This window comes from Alligator sinensis, unplaced genomic scaffold, assembly GCF_000455745.1.
Source record: "Alligator sinensis unplaced genomic scaffold, ASM45574v1 scaffold398_1, whole genome shotgun sequence".
Classification (NCBI taxonomy): Eukaryota; Metazoa; Chordata; order Crocodylia; family Alligatoridae; genus Alligator; species Alligator sinensis.
This window is the reverse complement of record NW_005842708.1, coordinates 141,186-148,488: the sequence shown is the minus strand read 5'-3', so window position 1 is coordinate 148,488 and position 7,303 is coordinate 141,186.

Sequence of the window (7,303 nt, the reverse complement as noted above, 5' to 3'; positions counted from 1 at the left end):
CTGCTGAATCCCCTTGTGCTTCCTCATTTTCCACCACCATCCCCATCTGCCATATTTTTCCATTGCTCACCATTGCCCCACCCCTGTACCACATCAGTACCTACTCTATCCCTCCTACCTTTTCATCTCCTGTCCATCTGTAAGCTTCCCATCTGCCATGCTCCCCTCTCTTCCCATTATTGTCCAGTCCCTCCTAGAACTTCCTCTTTTCTCATAATCATTTTAAACCATTGTGTTTTCTCATTCCATCTTTACTTTCTGATCTCTCCTCACTGTTCTTCATCTTTTTCAGTTGCTCCCCCTCAATCCTGCCATGTTTGTCCATATCACAATATGGCTTCCTCTCCTCTACCGCCTTCCCTTCTCCAGGTCATGCTTCCCTATCCCACTCCACTGGCCACCCTCAAGGTCCCTTATTTTATATCTCCCACTTAATTTGCTTCCTGCTTTATCTTTTCCCTCTCATTTCCTCACTTCCTATCAAATTCTTCACTTATGCTTCCCCTCATACTTCTTCATTCTGCTCCATGTGCCCCCGCTCTGCTACTTTGAGTACCACATCTCCTTTCATCTATCCCCTATTAGCCCTTCTGTGTCTTCATCTTTTCACCCTGACCTCCCTATGCTGCCACCTCTCTTGTCCAACTTCCCCTTGTTCTTCCTCATCTTCCACCATACTTCTACTAGACATCATCTTCGCATTTTCTCATTTGCAACCATCTTGGCTGCCTCACTGTACTTTGCATGCTTACTCATTTCCTGCCATCTTGCCTGCCCACTGAACTTGTGATTCATCATCTGGACCATCACTCTCCACTACTTCACCTCTCATACTTTTCCCATTTCTTCCATCTCTCCACTCAGACTTCCCATGTTTTGTCATTTATCCCCACTCCCATAACTCCCTGACATGCTTTCCCCCATTTTACATCTCTTTCCCATATTGCTCATGTGGTTTTGTTTCCTCTTCTCTCTCTCTCTCTCTCTCTCTTCACTTCCCACCTCCTGTCTACCTTGACCTCTTCATAGTTCTTCATCTCTCACAATCACTTGTCCATTTTTTGCATTCCATTGCTTCCCACTGATGATCTCCCTGCTTTCCCATTTCCTGCTTTCTGATTTGTTACCCACCTCTCTTCACACTGCTCCCCAGGCATCTCCATTTTATACCATTTCTCCTGCATGTCCTACCATCTTTCCTCCTTGAAAACTCTTCTTGATGCTTCATATCATGGCACTTTTATTTGTTTCCCTATGTTGCTTCATCTCTCTCACCATTGCCCTCACCAAGACCCCTGTGCTTTCTCATCTCTGCCATCCCTGCCTCTCCTGCTTCCTCCTGTCCCACCATCTCTCCCTTCCTCACAACTCCTCATACTCATTTTCCACTATTTCCCTCCAATTTCCTTCTTTCCTGCCCCACTTATCCAATTTGACTGTCTGTCCAAGCTTCCCTATCTCCCACCATCATGCCCTGTTGACCACGCTTTTCTGCTTCCTTGTGTCCAACCTCTCCCTCTTGCTTCCTTATCACCTATCATCCCTCCCCTTTGTGTATCCTCACCTGCCCTCACACCTCCTTGACTCAATTTGCCATGCTTCCTCTTATCCACCATATTTCCTAAATAGCACCCACTTGTGCTTCCTCATCTGTCACCCTTGCTCCTCACTTTCCTCCATTACTACCCCTTAACCCTTAGGCTTTTTCAACTCGTGTCATTATTCCCCACTGAGTCTGCCACACAGGGCCCACCTTAGGGAAAATGGTGCCCTGGACGAACTTGTATTTCAGTGCTTCCCTCCACCCCCCAGCCAAGTCAGCGGCACTGCTGCAGGCAGAGGCAGGTGGGCAGGGTGCAGGGCACAGTCTGGAGGGGAGGCAGAGTGGCATGGTGCACCAGGCAGGCAGGCACCCCTGCTGCTGTGTAGAAGCAAAGCAGGTAGACTGTTGCAGGCACCACCCTACCTGCATGACCTGGCTCCTGAGTAGTAGCTGGAGGTGGGGGATAGGCTGGGCTGGACACTGCTTTTTCTGTCCAGCACAGGGATTGGCTGTGTTGCTGTGAGTGTGGACTGGTCGTGTGCGTGCGTGCGTGCGCGCGCGCGTGTGTGTGTGTGTGTGTGTGTGTGTGTTTGGCAGCCCCCTGCCCACAGCACCCTGGGCAATAACATATGTCATCCACCCCTAAGGCCAGCTCTGCTGCCATGTCATGCTTCTCGTTCTTTCCTAACTCCCTCCATCACTCCTCCCTCAAGCTATCCCATCTTCCACTATCTCTCCATTTGGCTCCTGTTTTCTGTATGACCATTTCCCTACCTGACCTTGTGCTTCCTTATCTCCCACCATCACTTGGTACTGACTCCCATTATGTTTTTTCATCCTTCATTATCACCACCTCTCACTCCTTTCTTCAGGCTTCCCCATCTCACTCTATCTACCCGGTATGTCCTCCTTTCTCTCCATCACCCTCTTCCATGAATCCTTTTCTCTTTCCATCCCTCCTCTTCAGCCCCCTGTGGGCTTCCCTGTCTCACTTCAGAGCTCACCCTAGGAAATTCCTCATGCATCTCCCACCCTCTTTTGCCTCCTCTCCTTCTCTTGTGCTTTCTCTTCTCCTTCTGTCTTCTTCAGGGTCCCAGACCGATGCCAGAGCTTGCATGTAGTGCAGTTAGTGCCACTGTACTGAGAAACAGGGGACTGCAGAGTGCTGCAACCCTTTGATCCTACCATAGAAGCAGGCACACTACCCCTTCCAGTATCTCCCATCCTGGACAGGCCTTCTCAGGTCCCCTACTTCATCCTTGATGATTTCCCCCCGTCTTCATGCCTCTTCTTCCTGTCTCTTGGCTATTCTTTTCCTCTCCTCTTCTGCTCTGCCCACCATTTTTTTCCAACAGGCCCTGTTCAAGTATGTATGCTGACCCTCCTCTCAGTGCTTTACCAGCGTCTGGCTCCCAGCCACTGTAGTTTTTTCCCCTCTCACTTCAAATTTCTACCTTGTTCCAAAAGCTCGTATCAGTAGAACGGGCAGATTAGTTCTTTGTTAAGGCTCTGTCAAGTATGGGCAGATTGTAAAGGGGACATAGCAGGACTTTCAAATGCACCTCAGCAGGTTAAGCACCAAACTTAGATAGAAACTGTTAGAAACCAGGCACCTGATCTGCTTAGGTACCCACTGGAATTTTTAAAAGTACCAGTCACATCTTCAGGCACATACATGTGTTGGAAATCTGACCATTGGTGTGGGTCATTTTCTTTCTTTCATGATTAGAGATCTTTTTGTTCTCATAGCACCAGTGTAAGTGACACTTATGGCACAGTGATTATCTACTCCTCCTTGCATAAAGGGTTCGTTCTCCCCTGTATTTCCAGTTCTTTTCCATACTGAGCTTGAGAAGTGTCCTGGCTTTCCCAATGCTGCTTTTTTTTCAGTGCTTCCTGAGTCTGTAGTGTTGCTTCTACTCCCCTGAGACCCTGTGCTTCTCCCGGCTCTTAACTGCACAATCCTCATGCCTTTCTCTTGTTCCTAGATCTCAGGCTGTGTGGTGACTACAAGCTGTATCCCTCAAAGGGAAGGGTGATACATGGAGGTGATGACCCTCACTTGCCCTTAGGCACAGTTTGAACTTCCAGCATCTATTTAGGACCTGGTTGGCTTAAGAGTTTTTTTCCAAGAAAACCCCCTTCAACCAACCCTCCTCCCTGGGACACAGTGCAGCAAAGAGAGTTAGGGAGTCACTGTCAAGAGAGCATGGGATTGTGCCAAACCTCTGAGTATCTGCACCCCACCCCTGCTTGCTGGAGTTCCTTCCTTCCATCTAGGGTCAGCATGAAAACCTCAAGTGAGTATGTGTCCAACTATGAAGTCAAACATCAGTAAGATTGGAGGAGCCAGTAAGAATCTGAGGTGAAGGGCTAAAATGAGAGGAAAATGTGTTGGGCTCAAAGGCTTGGATCACTGGAGGGCTGAGTCACTGCCCCACTCGGGCAGTACACAGGGCATGTATGTACCGTAGATGCTTTACTGTGCATTAAACTAATCTAATGTGTGCAGTAAAACATCACCATCTACACACGGACAGCAATTACTGCATGGTAGATTAGTCTAATGTACTGTTTTCTAGAAAAATGGAACATTAACTAACATGCCATACCACACGTGAAATTGTTCCAGGTCAGCCTAGGTCAGGGGTGGGCAAAATGTAGCCTGCCAGGCCATTCTATCAGGCCCATGGGGCACTAAACATTTAGAAAATTAATATATATCTGCTCCTGGCTGCCTGTAATGTGGCCCTCGGTGGCTTGCCAAAACTCAGTAAGCGGCTGTCCGCCTGAAATAATTGCCCACCCCTGGCCACAGGGAGTGACTAGAGCTATCCTGGCTCAGCAGAATGCTGCCTGCTGGCCATGTGGAGACCAGGATCCATCCTGGTCTCCATGTGGCTGGGAGGCAACTTCTAATCTCCACCTACTGGGATGGAGCTGCCTACAGAGCTAGGACAGCTCCCCTACCCTCTGGAACTCTAGGCTAAGCTCTGGGCTGCTCCTGTCTAGCTTAATATGCTCCCGATAGGGGCACACATGTAGAAGTAGGCCAGGGAGCACTTTAATGAACCTGAATTTTCTGTGCAGAAAATTCAGGTGCGTTAATTGTATGTGTAGACACTCCCAAGGCAATACAAATGCACTGCAGCTTCTAGTAGGGGATTGCCCCAATATATGGCAGTCTCTGCTGGGTAGCAGCTCTGACTATCCTAGCATGGGGACATGGTGGGGAGGGGTGGAGATGGAAAGCATGTAATTGGAGCATGCTGCAGCTGATGCTTGGTTCCTTAGGGATGACTGCTGGCCAGCACTCACTGAAACAGTCTCCAAACTGCTTTATCTTTTATCTGGGACCAGGCAGAGGATCAGGGAGCTGTCACCAACTTCCTGACAGACTCTATGCCAGGGTATGGCCACTCCAGTGACAATTTCCTTTAAATTCAGAATGAGCCCCTAAGTGAGATGGTCCCAGAACTTCCATTTTTGTTTATGAACTGTATTAAAGCAGCTCCCAGGAGCCACATTAAGGACAGGGGCCCTATTGTGCTGAGTGCAGTGGGAAAAGATGGCTCCTACCTATCTTCTTAGAAGGCTGGGCAGTGGCATCAGGCTCAGGTCACACAATGGCCTCATCAATTGCAGGGAAATGATACACTTCCTCTATTTCCAGGCAAAGCCCCATTCACCAAACTCTGTGACCATTCCATGAAGAAAGGTCTGTGCCAAGAGCGCATGTGCATACATACCCACACACAACCACCAGCAGCTCTTCTGCACAGAGGCATTGTTTGGATGTGTGTACACAACACAGGATTTAGTGTAGACCACTGCAGAATTTAAATGTGGCCTTTTTTGGTGCGGTGCAGTTCTGTTTGCACAACACGGTGCTTGTGTTTGCACGAATGCCGCTTTTGAGCGAGTTAAGTCCCTGTGTGTCATTCCCTGCAGATATCAGTAGAGGGAGTCAAATACCAATTTGTTGTTTACCGATACCTTGAATGTCTTTCCTAATGCATTACAGCAGGAGGCACATGTGGGCCACCTGGGCTCCATAGTCTCCGGACTCTCACTGGGCAGTCCTGACCGTCTGGGAGTCTCCCCTGGTCATGGTTATGGTCATGCCAGAGGAACATTTCCCACCTCACTTTCACCGCTTATGCCTGATGAGTGCCTGCAGGGGACACGCTTTGTCTTTTGTCTGAGTGGCTACCCCAAAACCTTTGATCATGTACTTAAGCAGTTCCTCTTGGGATGGGGAAAGGCTTGTTAGGCTGCAGCTGATGGTAGCACATACAGCTTGGGTGTCTCACTTCAATATTTTTAATGTATCTCCAGGGAGCTGCTCCTTCTCCAAGCTCAGTGGGCAAGTGGCAGTGACGCAGGTGCCCAGCACCTTCCCCTACTGAGGCCAAGTATCTAAAGAGCCAGTGCCACTAATGATTTGCTTGGGGAGAGTGGGGGCTTTAAACCCATGTCCTTGCAACTGGGTTTTCTGATATTTGCAAAGCATTCCAGTTGAAATGTTTTCCTGTCTAGTTAACTCCTATGGGGGAATTTCTCTACCAGAGTTGTTAGAAAATTAACTGGTTTGGGGAATCCCACGGTTTTCTGAACTGGCTTTGTTATTCCAAATGTTCAGACTCTTGTATATGATTTGGGGGGTTTTACATTGAATTACTGTAGAAAACAAGAATTGAAAATATGTCTGTCAAAAGAGCCATTAAAAATCTCTCTGAAAAAATTGTCTCCAAGTCATCTTTTTAACGCAATGTGGGAGCAAAATGGCATTTCTAACAACTGCTTGTATGGGAATGCTGTCTGACCTCCTTTGCTGCCATAAATACCTCTTGATGCTCTGCAGTAATACAGTGTTATGCTTTTAATTTTTCAGCGTTTTCCATGGACAATTAAAACTAAAGGCAACCTGAGCCTGTATTGCCTTCCTGAATTTACTATAGACTGAAACAATAGTGTTGAGAAGTATGAACATTTTGGCATGTACTTTATGAAGCCTAATGAAAATAATGTAAAAGGTGTGTCTACATGTTCATTAAAGTGCCTTAGATACTGTGCATTTAGTTTAGTACTTGCTTAATAAAGTGCTAACTAAATCTACAGTAAGTAGAGTTACTGCACAGTAGTGCCGGCACATGGTTATTTTGTGATGCTTACTGTACATTAGCCTAATAACACTGCATAGTAGGCTATTACAACATGTCCCAGGGGAGCGGGGGCACTGGGAGACCCCCGCGGCGGCCAAGGGGTCTGCTTACCTCCCGCAGGGCCGGAGGAGCCGAGGAAATTCCATGCGCCGGCAGCGCCGGTGCGGGTCGTCAGCCGGGCATTTATCCGTCTGCAGCGGAATGGCGGACTGTACATTAGCCTAATAACACTGCATAGTAGGCTATTACAACATGTCCCAGGGGAGCGGGGGCACTGGGAGACCCCCGCGGCGGCCAAGGGGTCTGCTTACCTCCCGCAGGGCCGGAGGAGCCGAGGAAATTCCATGCGCCGGCAGCGCCGGTGCGGGTCGTCAGCCGGGCATTTATCCGTCTGCAGCGGAATGGCGGAGGTGGGGCACGCCGGACGGGAGAAACAAATGGCGGCCCCGCCGAGGTAGCGGGGCAGCTGAAGGGAGAGAGACGGGGCGCAGAGCCCCAACAAGCAGGGGATCAGCCGCCGCCCGCGGAGTGCGGGACGACGCCGAGTGGAGGCAGAGCAGGCTGCGAGCAGCGCGGCAGAGTAGGCTGCGAGCAG